Genomic DNA, 24,326 nt, shown 5'->3' on the forward strand with positions numbered 1-24,326 from the left:
CAACAGCCAGATTTTAAGTCTAGCTTAAGTGGTAATATGACTGCAGAGTAGTTCATTTTGTAGGGACTAGATGGCAGTGTGGCCTATGAGGCTAGCTCTTCTCAACAGCTCATTTGGTCAATGGGCAGTCTATTTCTTAAAGTCGTCTTTGCTTGTGTAGCTCAGTTCTGATTTAGCTTATTATGTAAATCTTTTAAATTCCTTATTCATGTGTACACATTTATTTTCCTTAATGTTAGGGAATGTGACAGGGCTGGCGACAGAAGTTGGTGTCGGGGAATAGTGTGCGTCTCGTGATCGTAATGCCATTAGTTTCAAAGTAAACATAGAAAAAGGTACATCTGGTCTGCTGGTTGAGATTCTAAACTGGAGGAAGGCTATTTTTGATGGTATCCAAAAGGATCCGGCAAGTGTAGACTGGGGCAGGCTGCTTGCTGGCAAATGCGTTCTTGGTAAGTGGGAGGTCTTTAAAAGTGAAATTTAGAGAGTACAAGATAATATGTGCCTGTCAGAATAAAAGGTAAAAATACCAGGTATAGGCAACCTTGGTTTTCAAGAGATATTGAGGCCCTGTTAGGGGAAAAAAGAAGGTGCACAGCTGGTTTAGGCAGGAAGGAACAGATGAGGTGATTATGGAGTATCAGCAAAGGAATGTGATTAAAACCATTATTAGTAATACCTGTTTTTCAAGTGAATTGTGGTACAGTATATGTCTCAATAGATGTGTTTTGGACCTCAAGTGGGAAGGCTTTGAGGTTTTGTGGGACAGTATGGTTGCAGATTGGGGCCAGGCTGATGCTGGGTATAATTATGATATACAGAAAGAAGTCAGGAGTGAAGAGTAAAGGATCCAGGGCTTGGAAGGAAATGATTATTCGGTCAAAGTGTGGTTAAATTCCATGGATATTGCATTTGGATACAAATATCTTGTGCCTTCATGTGTTAATAAAACATCTCTGCTATTGGAGAGACTGATTGTAGTTATATGATAATAATGAAGTGATATATTACAATTCTACCATGCATCATTCTGGAAAATCGGTGAAAGGTTCAAAATTCATGACTGGCTAATGTCATTTCCAGTACACAAGTGGAAAGGAAAACAACATTGTTACATATTAATCTGGATCTGATGCAGCATAAAAAATACAATCAGATAACGAACACAATAATAAAAAAGCACAATAAAAATAAATAGCTTTTACACATAGATTGATTGTATGTACTAAAGATGATGCCAGGTGCAGGTGTGTCTGTACGTAAGGTGACTCTGAAAGGAGATGATGAAGTAGTGGTGGCGGGTGGGTTAATGGATGGATATGTTGATCAGCCTTGCTGGTTTGGGATTGAGTTTGGTCATTCTGGCATGGATGCTATGTAGCTTTCTCCCCGATGGGAGGGACAAACAGTCCAGGAGCAAGATATTGTTAGCCTTTTTTCCAACCCTTTCGTATATATGTATATCCTTGATGGTGGTAGGCTGGTGCTAGTGAAGCATTAGGCAGTTTTGACTAACCATTGTGGAGCAGTTTCTATACCACTTGGTGATGCAGCATGTTAAGATGCTTTCTACCGCTCATCTGTAAATGGTCATCAGTTTTGATGAGCATAGTCCAGATCTCTTCAACCTCCTCAGAAAGTAGAGGCGTTGGATATATTCTGGGACCATGAGAGAATGTGCGGTATGTGCACTCCCAGGAGTTTGAAATTGCTCGCGGTTTCCTTTGCTGTGTCGCCAGTGTAAAGAGGGCTATGAGTGGTGAGAGTTCTCCTGAAGTCGATAACAATCTCCTTTGTATTGTTGACATTGAGGAAGAGGTTATTTACCTGGCATCAGGCCTTGAGCTCTTCCACCTCCTCCCTGCAAGCCGTCTCATCGTTGTCAGTCATCAGTGAACTTGACAATGTGATTACTTGGGTGTTTGGCTGTACAGTTGTGTGTGAGCAGAGTGTACAGCAGTGGGCTCAACACACAACTCTGGGCACCCATACTGTGGATGGAGGAATGAAGATGAGGGAGGAGTGACTATGCATTTTGACTATCTGCTGTCTGTTGTTTAGGAAGACCATTATCTAGTTGCACAGTGATAATATTTAGACAGAGAGGTAGTTTTTTCACCAAGGCCTGTGGGACAATAGTATTGAACGCTGAGATCCAGAAGCAGCATTCTGACGTAAATATCCTTGTTTTCTAGGTGTATCAGGATCAGGTGCATGATAGATGTGTGGTTGGACGAGCACTGTAGGTACCCTGTCATGCTGTGTTCGAAATATCACAAAACTGACAGTGACCATTTTTCCATTTACAGATCTATTTTTGGTCCAGTTGCGTTGAAGAAATTGTGTATCAGAATTCAAAAAGGCTTGAGGGCCTTTACTCCATATCCCTTTATGTTTTACAGCTTCTGTGCAGCTCTCCCTCAATAGGGGCTACTCAGTTAATGAGTTGTCACTTAATACTGTAGAAAGCTGTGGGAATGGTATCTACAGAAATGAGTGACCACTTGCTAGCTTAGCTACTCTAGACCTAGCTAGCCTGGCGCTACCACCTTCTAGCACGAGGACAACAATCTGACACAGCATCATTACTAATAGTTTTTAAAAAGATGATAGTAAGCTTATTGAAACTGTACAGTCTTCCAGGTAATCAACTTCTGTTGGTTAAGGTATCACAAGATACAGTATGGTGTGTAACTTTGAGGACAACCAACAGGTGGCACTGATTTCATGCATCTGTAAACCTATTCACTACCACAGATTCAGCAATCTGCTGGAGGGGGTATTTTGCATGATCTGGGTTGAGTCTCACTAAGCTATTGAGGATAACAGTTTTTAATTCCTAGGCCTCCTTCCCTTATCCCACAATTACTTCTAATATACTAGATGCACTAACATGCCGCATGGCTATACCATTGGGGTATTCCCAAGAATCCAAGAAGTTCCAGCCTCTGAGGTCATGGTTGTTAAGTAGAAGGATGGCAAGGAAGGAAGATTTGATCTGACACTTGCTGCTTAGACTTCAACCCAGATTATAGGAGTCCTGCTTGAGCAAGATACAGATCAATTCAGATTTACTTTTGTTAACTAAATTACTTAACCTTATTCTCTTCTGAGCCCTTCACAGCATTGGTCCTAACCTGCCCTTATGCTTATGACACTCAATTGAACCCCTGTAACCTTCCTCTGCTGATGATGATGTCACCTGACATATTCTTCAATCCCCACTCCCAAATACAACACCCTCCAAGTACTAAGAGTTTCCATGTGCCAATTGCACCCTCCTACTTGATTGGCTCCAAGTCCTTGACTGCAGCAATGCCACCTTATGCGTGACTTATGAACTCTTAGTCCTCACTGTCAGTTGCATATTTTGACTCAGCTACATTAAAGATAACTTCCCAAAGATCCTGGCCAACAGGCTCTCACATCGCCCTCTCTACCATCAATTAGTTCCTGGCATGATTCCTGCCTTTCACTTTACTTCCATCCCCAGGCTTCCCTTCCTATTCCCTAAATCCAGACTTGGTTATGATCCTGCACAACTGGGTTTCTTTACTTGCTTTGCAGTGTGGTGCAACTAAAGGAAAGGTCCTGAATAAGGCAGCATGAGCCAATAGTACCTATGCTCCACTGAATTTCCTAAGGTGGGTTCAAGAACAGCCATTTGATAGCCTGCTGTGCATGAATTAAAATTCCAGATTCTTTATAATAGCTTGTTATATTCACATGTTTATTTTCTTTATATATTATAAACTAACACAGTGAGATCTCCTCCCAAGGCGAATGATGTTCCATTTTCTAACATTATTCCCCATCTGCCTCATTCTTGTCCACTCAGCTATCTGTCATACTTCGCAGAATTCTTGTCTTCTCCTCAGAACTCACTTCTTAGGCAGCTTTCTGTCATCAAAAACACTTGCATACTTTAGACTCCAACATTTCTTCTATGTCTTTAAATTAAAACGTGTGTAGTTAAAGAGTCCAGTGCAGGTTCCTATGACACCCCAGTAATGAAAGACCACCAGATTGAAAATTGTCTGCTTATTCTGAATCTTGGACCTTTAAATAATTCTCTACACATCTTAATAACCACGAATTCCTATCGGTAACAGCATTCTCTGTGGCAACTTAAAATTGCTTTTGGACAATCCAAACATGCCACACAGTCCTTTCTCCTTATCTATTCTTCTATGGTATCATCCTTAGAAATATTCTTTCTTGCATTAAACCATATTGAATCTGCATGACCATAAAATGATTTTCTATCATCACTTATTAATAATAATTTATTATTAACTGGTGTCTAACCAACTGATATAGTCTCACCTATTTCCCTTATTCTCCTTTATGAAATAGTATTCTGATGAGGGCTTTTTGACTGAAATGTTGACTTTGTTTTTGTACAGATGTGGCCTGACCTGGGGAGTATTCACAGCATTTTCTGTTTTTGTTTTAGATTTCCAACAGCTGCAGTAATTTCACAGAGTATTTTTAATTTCTGTTAAAGGAGAGCAGATAGAGGCTGGGAATAAGTGGGTACTTGGGTTGGGGGTAGTAGGGTGCTTTCTTTGGCTTGGAGAAAGCACTGCTGTTATTGCTGACATAATATAAAGGCAGCTCTTTCATAGATTCAGATTTACAACCTGCTGTAACCCACCAAGGTTCCTGAGACCCATGATAACCTCTAAAACCTGTGAGCAGATGGGTTCAATTCCTAGTTCTGTTTTTTTTTAAAATGTGCTAGAATCATCAATGAGTTTAACCTATCTGTATGTGGCAGTTAAGAATCAACCCTATATTCCAGTTTCTACCAATATTACCATTCCTTCTCAAAACTACGTGTATTGGAGCAAAATTACCTTGGTCAGGTTCAAGAACAATTAAGTAAATTATATAAGTTTGAACAAAAAGGCTATATTGACATGATTGCTATTAAAATGAAATTTTATGCTTGGTAGAAATAGCCTCTATAAATTCACTGTGTAATCTTATGAGCCTGCTAACATATATGTGTGTCATTTAACAATATGCAAATTGGGTCCAGATTAAACTTTTTCCAAGGGCCTAATTTAAGTAATGGAATTATTTAAATAGGGTCCATATTGGATTTCACAATTCCACTATCTTATAAATTCGTACATTATTCTCCTGATTTTGCCGTTTTTGACATATTTTATACAGTCTTTTTACTTATTGGTACTGCTCAAATTATATTTAACTCAGTTGTTAAAACTGGATAATATGAGGATGCATAATTTCACAGTGTTTGGAGGAATGTATCGAGGGATGTCAGAATTATGATTTTACACAGAGACTGGTGGGCGTGTGAAAACAGAGGAGGTGGTGGAGGCAGGTACATTGGGGACATTTAAGAAACACTTAGGTAGAAACATGGAAGGCTATGTAGGAGGGAAGGGCTGGATTGATTTTAGAGTAGGTTAAAAGGTCAGCACAACATCGAAACATTCTATGTAACAATGCTCAGGCATTCCAATATGCTACATAAATGCTCCATAAACAATGGATGGACGAGAAAGATTCTGTCCTCTTTGAATATTGCATCTCATCCATTTATCAGTTTTAGGCACTGCATACATATATTGTACAATATATAGTGCAATAGTATACACTCAACTAATATTGTACAATGCATCTAATACAAATGAGGAAAATGGTCACAGTTCCTTCCCATCATTCATTCTCTCTTCTGGTTATGTTTGCAGTTTTCAGGGGAAGCAGAGTACTGGTATCCAGCTTTGGTCCAACTGAGTGCCCGATGATGAACGCAATTGTACATGAAGATATAAGAATGCTTGCAGAAGAATAATAAGCATAACTATAAATGGTATGAACAGATGCCTGGATGGACCGTGACAGGTATGAAAATTTGCAAACAAATGGTTCTGCCCTTACAATAAGAATAAAAGTGGCTTATTAAGCTGCTACATTTTGGGTTAAATCAGCCCGACATCCCTTCAAGGTTCAGCAGTAATTTTAGTTGAAAATGGAAAAACTAGAGTTGGTAAATTGCATTTAGAATAGATAAGTCATTGTGAATCTTAGATGGTTAAAAGCCTATGAAAACATTATTGGGAAATGTGCAGCATTTATCCCCTCCAGCTATTTGGAAGTAATTTAGGAACTCATTATAAATACCCCTGTTGGAAATGTCAGGAAGGGAGGAGAGTGTGCTTTCTTGCATGAATAATGAGCAAGGACATGCTGCTCCAGCCTAGGGCAGCTAGTGCTGAAAGTAAATATCTCACAAAGCAAAAGTCAAGCTTCAGAATGTTTTTGTATTAATGGCAGGATCACCCTCCTGTTCGTAGTTCATATTAAGATAAGACCTCACTGACGTCAAGTTGACCTTCAAGCAATTTATCTACGTTTATTCTAGAATAGTACACAGTCACTTCCATCCTGTACAACAGTTGACCAGTACTGTTTTTGGAACTGTATTTAAAGACTCCTATAATAAAACTTGAAGTTTTTTGTGAACATTATCCCTTGTAAATATTCTATCTTTCGGTTTCAGTATATTTGGGAAGGAAATTTGGTGTAGCTTTAGTATGTTCATAACTGACATAATAAGATTTTACAGTTGGAAACTCTAATTGTTTCAGTGAAGGATGTAAACCAATTTCGGCTGCACTTACACCATATCTCAGAACAGGCTTGCATTACCCCAACCATGTAAAGAAGTAAAAAGTAAAAGGGAAATTTTTTATTTATTATCAGACTATATACACGTCACCATATTCAACCAGCAAATCTATGCAATAGTAACTGTAAACAAGATCGATGAAAGAACAAGTAGAGCATAGAAGACAACAAAGTGTAAATGCAAATATAAATAAATAGCAATAAATAATGACAGCATGAAATACCAAGATAAAATTCCTTAAAGTGAGATCACTGGTTGTGGAAACATCTCAATAGATGAGTATAGTTATCCTCTTTTATTCAAGAGCCTGTTGGTTGAGGGGTAGTAATTGTTCTTGAACCTTGCCGTGAGAATCCTGAGGCACCAGTACCTTTTATCTGATGGCAGCAGTGAGATGCTGCTTTCCTACACCAGTGTTTCATGTAGATATACTCAGTGGTTTGGAGGGCTTTACCCATGATGTACTGAGTCGAATTTACTACCTTTTGTAGGATTTTCTGTTCAAAGACATTGGAGTTCCCATACCAGGCCGTAATGCAACACACAAGTCAACACACTTTCCACTACACATCTATGGAGGTCTGTTAAAGTTTTTGATATCATGCCAAATCTCCACAGTCTCCTGAGGAAGCAGAGGCACTGTTGTGCTTTCTGCGCAATAATATTTATATGATGGGTCCAGGACAGGTCCTCTGAAATAGTGACACCCAGGAATTTAAAGTTCCTGACCCTCTCCACCTCTGACCCCCAATGAAGACTGGTTCATGGACTGATTTCCCTCTCCTGAAGTTTACCATCAGTTCCTTGGTCTTGCTGACATTCAGTGAGAGGTTGTTTTTATGCACCACTCAGCCAAATTTTCAATCTTCCTCTTGTATGCTGTTTCATCTCCACCTTTGATACAGCCCACAGCATTGGTGACTTCAGCAAACTTGAATATGGTGTACTTAGCCACATGGTCATAGGTGTAAAGCAAATAGATGCAGGGTCTAAGCTTATAGGCCAGTGGGGCACCCGTGCTGATGGAGATTGTGGAGGAGATGTTATTGCCAATCCGAACTGACTGGGATCTGCAAGTGAGGAAAGCCAGGATCCAATTGTACAAGGGGGCATTGATGACCAGGGCTTGAAGTTTACTGATTGGTTTTGAGTGAATGATTGTATTAAATGCTGAGCTGTTGTCTAAAAAGAGCATTCCAATGCATGCGTTTTTGCTGACCAGGGTTTGCATGAAGAGCCGATGAGGTGGCATTTGCTGTGGACCTGTTCAGACTGGAGAGAATCCAAGTTGTCACTCAGACAGGAGCTGATATGTTTCATCACCAGCCTCTCAAAAAATTTCATCACTGTGGATGTAAGTGCCACTGGGCGATAGTCATTGAGACAAGTTACCACGATCTTCTTGGGCACTGGTATGATTGAAGCCAGCTTGCAGCTGGTGGAGACACCATACTGCCTAAGTGAGAGGTTGAAGGTAACTGTGAAAACACCAGCCAGTTGGTTAGCACAGGTCCTCAATACTTGGTTGGGTACTCCGTCTAGACTGAATAATTTTGTTGGATTCACTCTGTTGAAGGCAGCCTGCAAGTCATCTTGAGATAATAAGACCAAAGGATCATGTGTAGAAGTGGCAGTTAATTTACTTGGAAGTGACTTTGAAGATAGATATTTAGAAATGGAATTTCAAAAACAAATCAGTGCAGCAATACTGTTCATAATAGTACTTGAATTATGTTCATCAGATTGGTATGCATATCAGTAATTAGTACCACTTCTGTTTCACCACCTATTTCTACATCGTCCTCTTCACAATCATCAATACGGTTTGAGTTGCTCTCCTCTGCTAAACACCAAACACTCTTCTCAATATCAAAATGGGGACTATTATCACTACGTAAATGTAGGTGAACCTGTAAGATCACTGGAGTTCAGCAGATAAATGGGAGGACAGAAAATCATTTTCAAACTATAATCGAATAGGTATCTGTTGCCCAGTTCTCCCTCTCTTTTTGTTAAATTCCTCTAAGGTGATAAGAAGTCAGAACAGGAATCAGCCCTCGATCCAACAGGATCATGGTTAATCTAACTTTCCTCAAAGAGGAAGCTTTTTACCTTACCCTATAATACTGCATTCTCTTACTGATTCTGAGACAATACACTTTGTTCCTGAACTCTTCATAAAAATAAATGTGCCTTCACTGTTTCCTCTTATTTTTCAATGCTCAAACAAGTAGAGTCTAAATCTGTTTAACTTCCCTTCTTCAGAAAATCTGTTTGTGCCTGGGATCATAAGACTGTAAAACATTGGAGCAGAATTAGGCCATTCAGCCCAATGAGTCTGGTCTGCCATTTGATCATGTCTGATCCATTTCCCTCTCAACCCCATTCTGCTGCCTTCTCCCTATTATCTTTCACGCACTGATTTATCAAGAATCTATCAAACTCTACCATAAATACATTCAATGACCTGGCCTTCACAGTTAGCTCTGGTAAAGAATTCCACGGATTCACCACTCCCTGACTAAAAAAATTCCTCCTCATTTCCTCTATACTGAAGCTATGCCTTCTGGTTCTAGACTTCCTCAATATATAACCATATAACCATATAACAATCACAGCACGGAAACAGGCCATCTCGGCCCTCCTAGTCCGTGCCGAACTCTTAATCTCACCTAGTCCCACCTACCCGCACTCAGCCCATAACCCTCCACTCCTTTCCTGTCCATATACCTTTCCAATTTTACCTTAAATGACACAACTGAACTGGCCTCTACTACTTCTACAGGAAGCTCATTCCACACAGCTATCACTCTCTGAGTAAAGAAATACCCCCTCGTGTTTCCCTTAAACTTCTGCCCTCTAACTCTCAAATCATGTCCTCTCATTTGAATCTCCCCTACTCTCAATGGAAACAGTCTATTCATGTCAACTCTATCTATCCCTCTCAAAATTTTAAGTACCTCGATCAAATCCCCCCTCAACCTTCTACGCTCCAATGAATAGAGACCTAACTGGTTCAACCTTTCTCTGTAACTTAAGTGCTGAAAACCAGGTAACATCCTAGTAAATCGTCTCTGCACTCTCTCTAATTTATTGATATCTTTCCTATAATTTGGTGACCAGAACTGTACACAATATTCCAAATTTGGCCTTACCAATGCCTTGTACAATTTTAACATTACATCCCAACTTCTGTACTCAATGCTTTGATTTATAAAGGCCAGTGTTCCAAAAGCCTTCTTCACCACCCTATCTACATGAGACTCCACCTTCAGGGAACTATGCACTGTTATTCCTAGATCTCTCTGTTCCTCTGCATTCCTCAATGCCCTACCATTTACCCTGTATGTTCTATTTGGATTATTCCTGCCAAAATGTAGAACCTCACACTTCTCAGCATTAAACTCCATCTGCCAACGTTCAGCCCATTCTTCTAACTGGCATAAATCTCCCTGCAAGCTTTGAAAACCCACCTCATTATCCACAATACCTCCTACCTTAGTATCATCGGCATACTTACTAATCCAATTTACCACCCCATCATCCAGATCATTTATGTATATTACAAACAACATTGGGCCCAAAACAGATCCCTGAGGCACCCCGTTAGTCACCGGCCTCCATCCCGATAAACAATTATCCACCACTACTCTCTGGCATCTCCCATCTAGCCACTGTTGAATCCATTTTATTACTCCAGCATTAATACCTAATGACTGAACCTTCTTAACTAACCTTCCATGTGGAACTTTGTCAAAGGCTTTGCTGAAGTCCATATAGACTACATCCACTGCCTTACCCTCGTCAACATTCCTCATAACTTCTTCAAAAAATATAGGAAACATCCAATGCATTACCACTCTATCAAGGCCTTTCAACATTCAATAGATTTCAATGAGATCCCCCTCATTCTTCCAAATTTCAATGAGTATAGGCTCAGAGCCATTAAACACTCATCATATGATAAGTTTTTCAATCCCAGAATCATTTTTGGGACTGTCCTTTGAACTTTTTCCAATGTCAGCACATTCTTTCTTAGACGAGGGAAACAAAACCGCTTATAATACTCCAAGTGAGGCCTCTCCAGTGCCTTATAAAGCCTCAACATTACATCCTTGTTTTCACATTTTAGTCCTCTTGAAATGAATGTTAACATTGCATTTGCCTTCCTCACCATCGACTCAACCTGTAAGTTAATCTTTAGGGAATCCTATACAAGGACTCATAAAACCCTTTTGCAGTTTTGAGTTTTCTCCACATTTAGAAAATAGTCTGTGTAGTCTATGCTTTAAATCTTTCCTCCAAAGCATACACTTCCTGACACAGTATTCTATCCTCCTCTTCTTTGCCCATTCCATTAATCTGTCTAAGTCCTTCTGCAGCCTCCCTGCAACCTCAATACTATCTGCCCCTCATATTGTCGGCAAACCTGGCCACAAAGCCATCACTGTCGACATCTAAATCATTGACATACACTGTAAAAAGAAGCCACAACTAGTCACTAGCAGCTAATCAGAAAAGGCTCCCTTTATTGCCTCTTGTCAATCAGTCAATGCTTCATGAATGCTGGCATCTTTCCTGTAATGCCATGGGCTCTTATCTTGCTAAGCAGCTTCATGAGTGGCACCTTGTCAAAGGCCTTTTGAAAATTCAAGTAGACAACATCCAACAATTCACCTTTGTCTAACCTGCTTGTTATTTCCTCAAAGAATTCCAACAGATTTGTCAGACAAGATCTTCCTTTGAGGAAACCATGCTGACTTTGGCCTATTTTTTATCATCTGCTTCTAAGAACCCTGAAATTTTATCCTTAATAATTGACTTTAACACCTTCCCAGCCACTGAGGTCAGGTGAACTGATCTCTAGCTTCCTTTCTTCTGCTTCTCTCCCTTCCGGAAGTGTGGGATGACATTTATAGTTTTCCATTTCTCTGGAACTATATCAGAAACTAGTTATTCTTGAACAATCATTACAAATTCCCCCACAATCTCTTCTGCTATCTCTTTCAGAGCCCTGAGACGCAGTTCATCTGGTACAGGTGACTTATCCACCTTCAGACCTTTCAGCATCCCAAATACCTCCTCTGAAGTAATAGCAACTGCGCTAATTTCTGACCCCTGACACTCTCAAATTTCCAGCATACTGCTAGTGTCTTCCACAGTGAACACTGAAGCAAAATACTTATTCAATTCATCTGCCGTTTCGTTGTACATCATTATTATTTCTCCAGCATCATTTTCTGGCCAATCAACATTGGTCAGCTCCTCTCTCATGCCTCTATAATTCTCTTTTCTCCACTGTAACCTTAAACTGTTGACTTTAGTTCATCCTCATTCTATGGTAAATTATATCATATTGTGATCACTGCCTTCTAAGGGTTTCTTCACCTTAAACTCCCTGATCAAATTTGGTTCATTACACAATACCCAATTCAGAATAACTGTTTCTTTAAAAAGCCATCTCATAGGCATTCTACAAATTCTATCTCTTGTGATCCAAAATCAGCATCAACCTGATTCTCCCAATCTTCTACCTGCTTATTGAAATCCCCCATGAATATTATGAATATGCATGCTTTTCTGACCTGCATTTTCTATCTCCTGTTATAATTTGTAGCTCACATCCTAGCTACTTTTTGGAGGCCTGTATATAACTTTCATCAGGGTCATCTTACCCTTGTAGTTCCTTAAATATACCCACAAAAATTCTACATCTTCTGATCATATGTCACCTCTTGCTAAAGATTTGCTTTCATTTTTTTACCAACAGAGCCAAGCCACCCCTCTGCTTACCTGCCTGTCTTTTTGACTTGCCTTTTGATCTACCTGATTTTGTCTACTGTGTGCATTCAAGTGTAACACCTTCATCCTGTATTTGTCACCCTTTTCAATTTCGTCTCTCTGTTACACTGGAACTCATTCAACTGTCTGCAGTTTTGCCCTGTCATCTACCTGTCTTTCCTGACAGTCTCACTACACGCTGCCTCTGCTATATACCAACAACCCCATCCTCAGCCCTATCACTCTGTTTCCCACTCCCTGTATCAGTTTAAATTATCCCCAACAGTTCTAGCAAAGCTGTACACAAGGAGTTTAGTCCTCCTCAGGTTCAGGTGTGACCCGTCCCTTTTGTTCAGATCATACCTTCACCAGAGAAGACCCTAATGATCCAGAAATCTAAAGTACTGCTTCCCACACCAGTTCCTCAGCCATGCATTCATCTGCCAAATCATCCTATTACTCTTACTGGACATGGCAGCAAGCCAGCAGTTACTGCCTTGGAGGTCCTTCTTTTCAGCTTTCAACCTAGCTCGCTAAATTATCTCTTCAAGACCTCCTCCCTTTTCCTACCTATATCATTGATGCCAATAAGTACCAAGACTTCTGACTGCTCACCTTCTCTCTCTAGAGTGCTGAGACACAATCCAAGATGTCCCTGACCCTGTCTGAATGGTTGTATCGAACCCATAGAATTTCATGTCTATTCTCCTAACTACGGAAACCCCTATTACTACTGCAGTCCTCTTCGTCTCCCTTCTGAGCCACAGCATCAAACTCAGTGCCAGAGATCCACTTATTGCAGCTTCCCACTGGCAGGCTGTTTTGCACCACCCTCCCAACAGCATCCAAAGCAATGTACTTATTATTGAGGGGGCAGCCACAGGGGTACTCTGCACTGCCTGCCCATTTCTTTTACCACTCCTCACAGGCACCCAGATACCTGCCTCCTGCAAGTTATGGGTGACTACTTCCTACAGCTCCTATCTCTCACCTCCTCAGATTCTCATATAAGCAGAAGGTCATTTAGCTGCAGCCCCAATTCCTTAACACTTTCTCTGAGGGGCTGCAGTACAGTGCACCTGGTACAGATGTGGCTATTTGGGAGGATGGAGGTCTCCCAGAATTCCCACATCTCACATGAAGAACACAACACAGCCCTGGAACCATTCTCACTGCTCTAACTATGTACTAAAAGACAAAGTCTAAAGAAGAAGAAACTTGCCAGATTTGTACCTCTCCCAAACCTTTTTCTCCCCGAAGCCTGATGAGCCAAAACCTCCCCACTCTAACAATGGTCCACTCACTCAATGGCCGCTCCAACAATCCCTGCCTTGTTTTTAATTTGCTCTTGCTAATGAATTGCAGTTTTGGCGCCAGAAAACACAAAACTTGCAAACGCTTCTTTTCAAATCTCACTCACTTAACTGCAAGTTGCCTCCTCTCTTATTCCCGATTCAATTGGGTCATTAGGAAATGCTGAATGCCTATGAATTCTCCTTTTTAAATATCACACACTGACCTGTGAGTTGCCTCCTCTCATTCCTGTTTTGACTGAGCTGCAGCAAAAACATCTTGTTATTGAACCACCTATTAAATGGCTCCAATGAAATAATAACTCTCCTTAAATCGAGGTTCAAAACTGTTTGTTGTAGTTTTGATGAGGTTTCATATTTGTCTCTGAGATGGAGAACTAAGAGGCAATCAGTTGAAAGTAACTTCAATTATTTTCTTAAAGAATACCAGCTCAGTACTAGTCACCTAGTGAATGAATCTTTCTTCCTATTAATGTTCATGCCTTTATTGCTACGAGATATAAAAATGGAACAGAAGAAAAAGCAGAAAATAGAGAAATAGCTGATGTCTTTGCCTTGAACCATCTTCATCCGATCTATTTAGTTGTGTTTCTCCGTTTTAAGACCCAAATGTACTTGTATTTTCTTCCTACCAATCTTTCTATATACGTACATTTATCCTCCTGCTCTATCAATCTCTTTCAAGCTTGCTCTCTCAGCTTCTCTACCTTACTCTGTCCATTACCATTTGGCTGATATGCTATCAGATAAGTCACCTGAAGTGTTTTCTCACTCAGCGGGATACTTCTTTGATAATAGATTACATTGCTCGTCATTTCACATTCGATTTTTAAGTGAGAACACTGAATGAAGAATGCACTCTGGTTGTTAGTGGAGGTAGATCATTAAAACTGTTTTGCAGCAGTGTGAACAGTAGTTATCCATTGCAATTACCTCAGCCCTCTATTTTAATACTGCTGTTATTTGTCTCTGAATAATTGGCAGACCATTTTCTTCTTTTTGATTTACGTACATGCAGATAGGCTAACAGTAAGACTAGACCCAGGCAGATCCTATAAGTGAATGTTTGCATTCTGACAGACTCTACTGGTTCCACATTATTGAATATCTTTGTTGAATAAATGTTCCCAGTCTTCAAACACAGTCAGCAGTTTAAAATTAGCCTTCAGGAGAATGTGAGGATAACATTTGAATCTGTTTTTCTACTGGAGCTGAGTGTTACGACTTTCAGTTAAGCTGTGTGGTTCTAGTTTGATGAAGCATGAATTATTTCTCTCAAGTTCTAATATTATATGTTTTAGATTAAAAATATTAGGCGCGTCACCTTGATGGAGACAAAAGTGGAAGATGCCATGCATTGGTATGAATAAGGTAACATACAGAAAAGGCAATATATTCACATATTAATCCAGTATGTCTCGGAGGAAAACGGTGGTATCACTGTGGTAGCTACAATTTATTATGCTTAAACAGATGTTCAGCTGAAGGCTTATCTTCGATGTTAAAAAACAAATTAAGCTAAACACATATCTGAGCTGTCAATTATGCTTATTTATGGGTATGACTGTTAATGCCATTAATGCTGTTAATGTTACTCTAATTTTGTTCACTTGTTGTCAGAATGTGGCCGAAAGTGACAAGGATAGCTATCTGTTGTCACAATGAAGGTAGCATTGAATCACTAATTTCTTGAATTATTGCAAAGTAATGTATTGTAGAAGTGCAGCCAAATTGCCTCTAAGTAAGGGTTCCAATGTATGCACAGAAATTTTGATGTGGTAGTATTCCCATGGCATTGTCAAAGATTGTCCCTTAGATATTGATTCAATGCTTTTCCCTGTTGAATAACATGTGAAGGTACTGTTACAAGTACATAATAAGTAATCTTGTTGGCAATCGATGATGCCCAATACCAAGAGTAGCTGAGCAACATCGCTTCTGACATAACTGGCTGAGTCCTGAAAAACATAACATTTGTGGCAAGTGGTGAACATGCCAAACTGAGCGATAAACCTACCTTGTGCTTACCTGTCTGTTAATGCAGATATATCTGCCCAGGACAACGTAGGTCTTTTTCAAAACAAAAACTTGTCTTGACGCTGAGGATATCCTGGCATCATGTTATGTGACACTGCAATCATGCCAAATGGTAAATACACAGAACATATCCAACAGCTAGATGCAGCAACAGGAACGTAGGGTACCACAATTAAAACCTCATGAGTTGATAGATCACTTCTTTTGGCATTGTAATCAAACTGGTGTTTCAACCTTGATTGGTGTAAAATGTCTAGAGTAACTCACAGAATCAGTTTGATAGCAGAAGACATTGGAGGTATAGGTAAAGAAACTATAGAAAGTGTTACAATGGAGCTTGTGGTCTGACTGATTGAAGCCATGCTACACTATGGAGGGTATGGATATTTAACATAATGCTCAGGATACCTGTTTGGACAACTATTGTGTACTTTCCAAATTTTTCTTATAATAAAACCATACGATATAGGAGCCGAATTAGGCTATTCAGCCCATCAAGTATGTGCCACCATTCTGTCAAGACTGATATATTATTCCTCTCAAGTCCTTTATCCTGCCCTCCCACAAAACATTTAACACCCTTGACTAATCATGAACCTGTCAACCTCCGCTATAAATATACCCAATGATTTGGCATTATTTGCTGTTTAAGGCATCGAATTCCATACATTCACTACTCTCTGGCTAATAAAATCCCTCTTCATCTCTGAAATGGTTGTCCCTCAACTCTGAGGCTATGCCCTTTGGTCTGGTCTCCCTCATTACAGGAAACATCCTCTTCACATCCACCCTATCTACACAGGTCTTTCAAAATTCAATAGGTTTTAATGACATCCACTCTCATTCTTTTAAACTCTGGCAAGTACAGGCCCAGAGCCATCGAGTGGTCCTCATATGTTAACTCTTTCATTCCTGGAAGGATTCTCATGAGCCTCCTCTGTATCCTCTCCAGTGCCAGCACATATTTTCTTAGATATTGGGCCAAAAACTGCCTGGTGTGGTCTGACCAATGCTTTAGAGAACCTCAGCATTACATCATCAAAGTTCAAGTTCAATGTTCAAAGTAAGTTTATTATCAGATACATATATGTCACCATATACAACCCTGAGATTCATTTTCTCACAGGCAATGACAGTAAGTAGAAGAAACGCAATAGAATCAATGAAAGACCAACCCAACAGGACAGACAAATAACCAATGTGCAAAAGACAACAAACTGTGCAAATATAAAAAGAAAGAGAAAAGTAATAAATAAATAAATAGATAAATAAGCAAGCAACCTATTAAAGTTGAGAACATGAGATGAAGAGTCCTTGAAAGTGAATCCATAGGTTATGAGAACAATTCAGTGATGGGACTAGTGAAGTTGAATGAAGTTATCCCCTCTGGTTCAAGAGCCTGATGGTGGAAGAGTAGTATCTTCCTGAGCCTGGTGTTATGAGTTCAAAGGCTCCTGTACCTTCTTTCTGATGGCAACAGCAAGAAGAGAATATGGCCTGGATGGTGGGGGTCCTAATTATGGATGCTGCTTTTTTGCAACAGCGCTCTGTATACAGGTGTTCAATGTTGGGTGGTTCTTTACCTGTGATGGACTGGACGATATCCATTACCTTTTGTAGACTTTCCTATTCAAGGGCATTGGTGTTTCAATACCAGCCTGTGATGCAACCAGTCAGTATACTCTCCACCATACATTTATAGTGTTTGTCAAAGTTTTCGATGACATGTCGAATCTTTGCAAACTTCTAAGGAAGTAGGGGTGTTGCTGTGCCTGACAAATCTTTTTGAATTCTTTGAAGAAATAACAAGCAGAATAGACAAAGGAGAATGAGTTGATGTCGTGTACTTGGATTTTCAGAAAGACTTTGACAAGGTGTTACACATGATGCTGCTTAATAAGCTACAAGCTCAAGGTATTACAGGAAAGATTCTAACATGGATAAAGCAGTGGCTGATCGGCAGGAGGCAAAGAGTGGGAATAAAGGGAACCTTTCTGACTGGCTACTGGTGACCAGTTGTGTTCCATAGGAGTCTGTGTTAGGACTGATTCTTTTTATGCTATATGTCAATGATTTGGATGATGGAATTGATGACTCTGTTTCAAAGTTTGCAGACAATATGAAGACAGGTGGAGAGGCGGGTAGTTTTGAGGCTACAGAAGGACTTAGACAGATTAGAAGAATGGGCAAAGAAGTGGCAGATGGAATACAGTACCAGGAAGTGTATGGTCGTGCACTCTGGTAGAAGAAATTAAAATGTTGACTATAATACAAAAAACTGAGGTGCAAGGGGATTTGGGAGTTCTTGCGCAGGATTCTCTAAAGGTTAATTTGCATGTTGAGTCTGTGGTGAGGAAGGCAAATGCAATGTTAACTTTCATTTCAAGAGAACTAGAATATAAAAGCAAAGGTGTAACGTTGAGACTTTATAAAGCACTGGTGAGACCTCACTTGGAGTTTTGGGCCCCTTATCTTAGAAATGATGTGCTGAAACTGGAGAGGGTTCATAAGAGATTCATGACAATGATTCCAGGTTTATTGTATGAAGAGCATTTGATAGTTCTGGGCCTGTGTTCACTAGAAGTCTGAAGAATGAACGGTGACCTAATTGAAACCTTTCGAATAGTGAAAGGCCTTGATAGAGTGGATTGGTGAGAACAATTCCTTCCATGAGACTCTTTAAGACCAGAGGACACAGACTCAGAATAGAGGGGTATCCTTTTAGAACCGAAACAAGGTGAATCTTTCTCAGCCAGCGAGTATTGAATCTGTGGAATTTTTTGGCACAGGCAGCTGTGGAAGCCAAGTCTTTATGCATATTTAAAGAAGAGGTTGATAGATTCTTGGTTGGTCTGGGCATGAAGGGACATGGGGGAAAGGGAGGAGACTGGGGTGGGAGGAAAAATGGATCAACCATGATGAGCTGGTGGAACAGATTCGATAGGTTAAATGACCTAATTCTGGTCCTGAGTGTTATGGTCTTGTAGTGTAATATCTCTTCCTTACTGACGATCAACACGGACGAACCTCAGGGATGTGTGCTTAGGCCCTTTGCTATACCCTTTCTACACCCATGACTGTGTGGCTAGGCACAGCTCAAATATCATCTATAAATTTGCTGATGATACAATGATTGTTGGCAAAATCTCAAATGGAGACAGGAGAGAGATACACCAACTAGTTAAGTGGTGTCACAGTAACAAGTTTGCACTCAATGTCAGTAAGACCAAACAGCTGATTGTGGACTTCAGGAAGACTAAGACAAGGGAACACAAGCCAATCCTCATCAAAGGATCAAAAGTGGAGAGAGTGAGCAATTTCAACTTCCTGGGTGCCAATATCTCTGAGGATCTAACCTGGTCCCAACATATTGATGCAGCTATAAAGAAAGCAAGGCAGCAGTTTGGGGAGATATAGTTTGTCAGCTAAAACGCTGTACCATGGAGAGCACTCTGACAGACTGCATTACTGTCTGGTACAGAGTTGGGGGGGGGGGGGGAAATGTGGGGATGCAACTGCACAGGATCGAAAGAAGCTACGAAAGTTGTAAAATTAGTCAGCTGCATCTTGGGTAATGGCTTCTGTAGTACTCAAGACATCTTCAAGGAGCGGTGCCTCAGAAAGGCAGTGTCCTTTATTAAGGACCCCCATCACCTAGGACATTTCCTCTTCTCATTGTTATTGTCAGGAAGGAGGTACAGAAGCCTGAAGGTACACACTCAGCAGTTAAGGAACATCTTATTCCCTTTTGCTATCTGATTTCTAAATGGACACTGAACCATAGTTAGACCCCACTTGGAGTACTGTGCTCAGTTCTGGTTACCTCACTACAGGAAAGGTGTGGATACTATAGACAGAGTGCAGAGGAGATTGCCTGGATTGTAAGCATGCCTTACAAGAATAGGTTGAGTGAACTTGGCCTTTTCTCCTTGGAGCAGCAGAGGATGAAAGGTGACCTGATAGAGGTGTATAAGAAGACGAGAGGCATTGATTGTGTGGATAGCCAGAGGCTTTTTCCCTGGGCTGAAATGGCTAACATGAGGGAGCATCATTTTAAGGTGGTTGGAAGTAGGTACAAGGGGAATGTCAGAGGTAAATTTTTCACACAGAGAGTGGTGGGTGCATGGAATAGTAGTAGAGGTAGGTACAATAGGGTCTTTTAAGAGACTCTTAGATAGGTACATGGGGCTTAGAAAAATAGAAGGCTATGCAGTTGTGAAATTCTAGGCAATTTCTAGTAAAGGTTACATGGTTGGCACAACATTGTGGGCCGAAAGGCCTGCAACCAGTTGTAGATCTCTACGTTCTATGAACACTGTCTCACTGTTTTCTTCTGTGTTTGTGCCATTTTAAATTTAACTATTTAATATATATATATTTACTGTAATTGATTTACAAATGTTGTGCATATTTTTTCTATATTATCATATACTGCATAGTATCACTAAGTTAACAACTATCATGACATATGCTGCTGATATTAAACCTGATTCTGATCCTGCCATTGAGTAAGAGATTGCTGTAACTTAGCCACTCAGCCAGATTTTCATTTTCTCACCTATGAGTATGCTGAACTGTCACCACCTTTGATTCGGCCAACGATAGTGTTAGTGTTAGCGTTAGAAACTGAAATATAGACTTGGAGCTATGCTTAGCCGTACAATCATAAGTATAAAGTGAGTAGAGCAGGGGGCTATGCATGCCGTCTTGTGATGCACCTGTACTGATGGAGGTTGCTTATTCTAGTCCTCTTCAAATGAATGATAACATTGCATTTGCCTTCCTTACCACCAACTTAATCTGCAAGTTAACCTTAAGGGAATCCTGCACAAAGACTCCTAAGTCTCGCTGTGCCTTTGGGTTTTGAATATTCTATCATTCTATTCATGGTCATTACTATCAAGAAATCTCTATGCCAGACAGGAATAAGTTTCTTGAGTCTTCTGGCAGTGCCATGTGGCCCTTCTGCAGATGCAAGGCTATTAAATCTTATGACAATGCAGAATCCTAAGGTATTAGAAGAAGGAGGAGACACAGTTTACAGATCCTTCACTGAATCTGGAGATACGTTTTAACTATCAGAAGCGTCTGCAAAAACAGGTCTCCAGCGTGTTATCCCCAGGCTATTTCACTACTAGCGCCACACACATGAGTATCAAACCAGATTATTTGTATGCAATCCTTCTGTTTTGTAATTTTAAGATACCATTGATTGATGTTCTGTTTCAGCACAGCTATTTATTCTGTTCTTTTTCTTTTAAAGAGTATTTTTTATTTTCTGTAAGGTGAACACAAACAATGGTGCTGAATAAGGAGAATACATGGAATAAGACCATTTCTATCAATATTCTTTGTGCTGTGAATAGTGTTACGAACCCCGTAACTGGGTATCTTACCAGGAAAGATAGGACTATCCGTTGAAGTCTGATGATACTATTTTTAACAGTATTTATTAGTAAAAATACACAAAAATAATATCAATGCAAATATACAGATAATATACAACATCAATACTAAACCTAAAAGTGCGGGTATAATAATAATCAATAAGAAATAAGCTCTATCATTGTCTAGGGGATAATGAATTGTCCGATGGAAATATAAAGTTCAGTTCAGTTCATGCAGGCTGTGGTAGTTGCTGATCACTGTGTTGCAATTGTTGGAGAGAGAGAGAGAGAGAGAGAGAGTAACTTGCAGACTTTCCTTTTACGATCTTGATCCGTTGATGCGTTGATATTGTGGCCATTCATGTAGGACCCCTCCGTCCTTTAGCTAGACCGTTCCATGGAGGACTCACCACCCAGGCAAGGATGGACACACACACAAACCCCCCTCCAGTCTCGTAGCATCTCTCCTGGTGCGTCTGAGGGGTGTTCCCCAGACCCTACTTTTATCCCCACTCACGGGGTCTCAGGTGTCAATCAGGTTGGGATGATGCAATCCCTCAACGAGACCACTCTGGTTGCCCCCTGAGGGGTTTCAATGAATAGAACAGTACTCAATAAACAATCCTTCTCCAAGAGACAATAGCAGTAATCAGTGGTTCCGTTCTGCTTTTGTTAGGAGGAGACATTCCACCTTTGTGTATCCCTGCGTTGTCTCTCTCTCATTACTGACATGATGTGTATCTCTCTCATTTCCTGGGTACCAGACCCGAAATAATAGCGATGTTGCGATTCTCAAAAAGGGGGGGGGGGGGCGACTTTGCGCCCTTCTGCCCATCAGAGTTGCTCCTCATTCGTAACAATAGAAAAGGGCCAAATACGAGGGGTGATTGATAAGTTTGTGGCCTAAGGTAGGAGTCAATTTTAGAAAACCTAGCACATTTATTTTTCAACATTGTCCCCTCCTATATGTACACACTTAGTCCAGCTGTCGTGGAGCATACGGATCCTTCTTTGTAGAAGTCGGCGTCTTGGACCTCCAGAAGTGGTCCACAACAGGGGTGAATGATAAGTTCGTGGCCTGAGGTAGAAGATGAGTTATCCAGCTCTCGTTACATGCACATGCAGTTCAGCTCTGAGAGAAAATGCAGAGAGTTTGAAGTTAATAACTCATCTCCTTCAACCTCAGGCCACAAACTTATCAATCACCCCTGCAGTGGACTACTTCTGGAGGTCCAAGATGCCGACTTCTACAAAGAGGGGATCCATATGCTCCACGACCGCTGGACTAAGTGTGTGAATGTAGGAAAAATAAATGTGCTAGGTTTTCTAAAACTGACTCTGTCTAAACTTAGGCCACAAACTTATCAATCGCCCCTCAAAGTAATTGAAGAGAAACAGTAACCATGCTAATAATTGGTCATGCATGTTACAAGCCCATGGAAAAATAAAGTTACTATAATTGTGCAGTAGATACTTAAGTGAAATTGGAATCTAGAATTCATGCTCAGATGCTTCTCTTTGTCAGTTCGGAAGATGGACAGATGTGAGAAATCTTATCAGGCTATCTGTGGAAGTGACTAATATGGTGGAATTCTGAGCTGTACTCAAAGAAGATAGAATGTTTCTACTTCTTATTTTTTTTCCAAGGTTCAGAGCATTACTGATAATGCTGGTGGAGAAACTGTGACAAATACTATGGAGGACTATTATTGTGTGAATAATGTGCATCGACATACATTCACTGTGATCTATGTAAAACTTTCAGTCTAAGGAAATCAGATCTATAAAAAAAGGAGAGGCGATTCCTGTCAGCAGAGATAAGTAGATGACAAGGTACTAGAGAGATATAATAAAGGACTTCAATGAATCATTGATGTCACCAAGCATGTATATGAAATGCTCAAATGAGATTTCAGTTATTTAGATCCTGACACCATCAACATAATAAGAAAATGAGAAGGTACCACATTGTGCAATGAATATCAAATACTGTTGTTACGTACCCCGTAACTGGGTGTCTGACCAGCAGAGAAGGAAGAATCCATTGGAGTCTGGTGGTACCAAACTAAAGGTGTTTATTAGTAAACTACACAACAGAATATCAAAAATGTAAATATACATATAAAACAAGTTAGCAGTAATAAACCTAAAAGTGTAGGAATAATAATAATCAATAATAAACTAGCTCTATTGATGTCTAGGGGTAAATGAATTGTCATAGGAAAGTATAGAGTTCAGTTCATAAATGCTGAAGTAGTTATGGTTGTTGTATTGAAATTGTTGGAGAGAGAGAGAGCGAGAGAGAGGTAACAGCAACTGTTGCGGCAGGCAAACCTTTTTGTGGCTTTCTTAATCCGTCGTATCATTGTGGTCATTCAGTTATGACCCCTCTGGTCTTCAGCTAGACCATTCTTCTGTGGTGGACTCATCACTCTGGCATGAGTGGATGAGTGGACACACACAGAAGTCCCCACCGGCCCTGCTGTAACACTGTGAGCTTTACTGACCGATCTCTCTTCGAAGCCCCCACCTTTCTGTGGGCTCCCAACACTCAATCAGTGTCCATTGGTGTGTCTGAAGGGTGTCTCTCCAGACCTGTCTTTTTATCCCCACTCACAGGGTCTCAGCTATCCATCAACTCTGAATGACTGTGTCCATCAAATCAGTCCACTCCTGCTATCTCCTGAGGAACGTTAACCAGCCAAGTACAGTCCTTGTAGTAGAAAGTAAATAATCCAGGAAGAGTCATAATACAGTAAATCAACAGTCTCTCTCCCCCTCTTATCTGTAGCAAATGTTCTTGCCTGGGCTTTATCTCTCTGTCTCAATAGCAGCATAACAACAGCAATAGTTAGTAGTTCTCAGGAGGGGAGTTGGGAATGGTTAACTCTGCATCCCATTGTCCATCAGGTCTGTTCATCTCTCATAACACTGGAGAGAGTCAGGAAGTCAAGCAGCATCTGTGGAGGGGAATAAACAGTTGACATTTTGGCCGAGACCCTTCATCAAGGCAGATGTTTAGGATCATATTGTGGTACAATATTGTGATGTTGCAGAAATCTTTGCAGTCCAGAAATGTCATCATGTACTTGGCTGCATAGTAGAATCATGTTATGAATGATGGTGAGTATAAAGACCAGTAAC

This window comes from Hypanus sabinus, chromosome 8 (assembly GCF_030144855.1).
Source record: "Hypanus sabinus isolate sHypSab1 chromosome 8, sHypSab1.hap1, whole genome shotgun sequence".
Taxonomy (NCBI): Eukaryota; Metazoa; Chordata; class Chondrichthyes; order Myliobatiformes; family Dasyatidae; genus Hypanus; species Hypanus sabinus.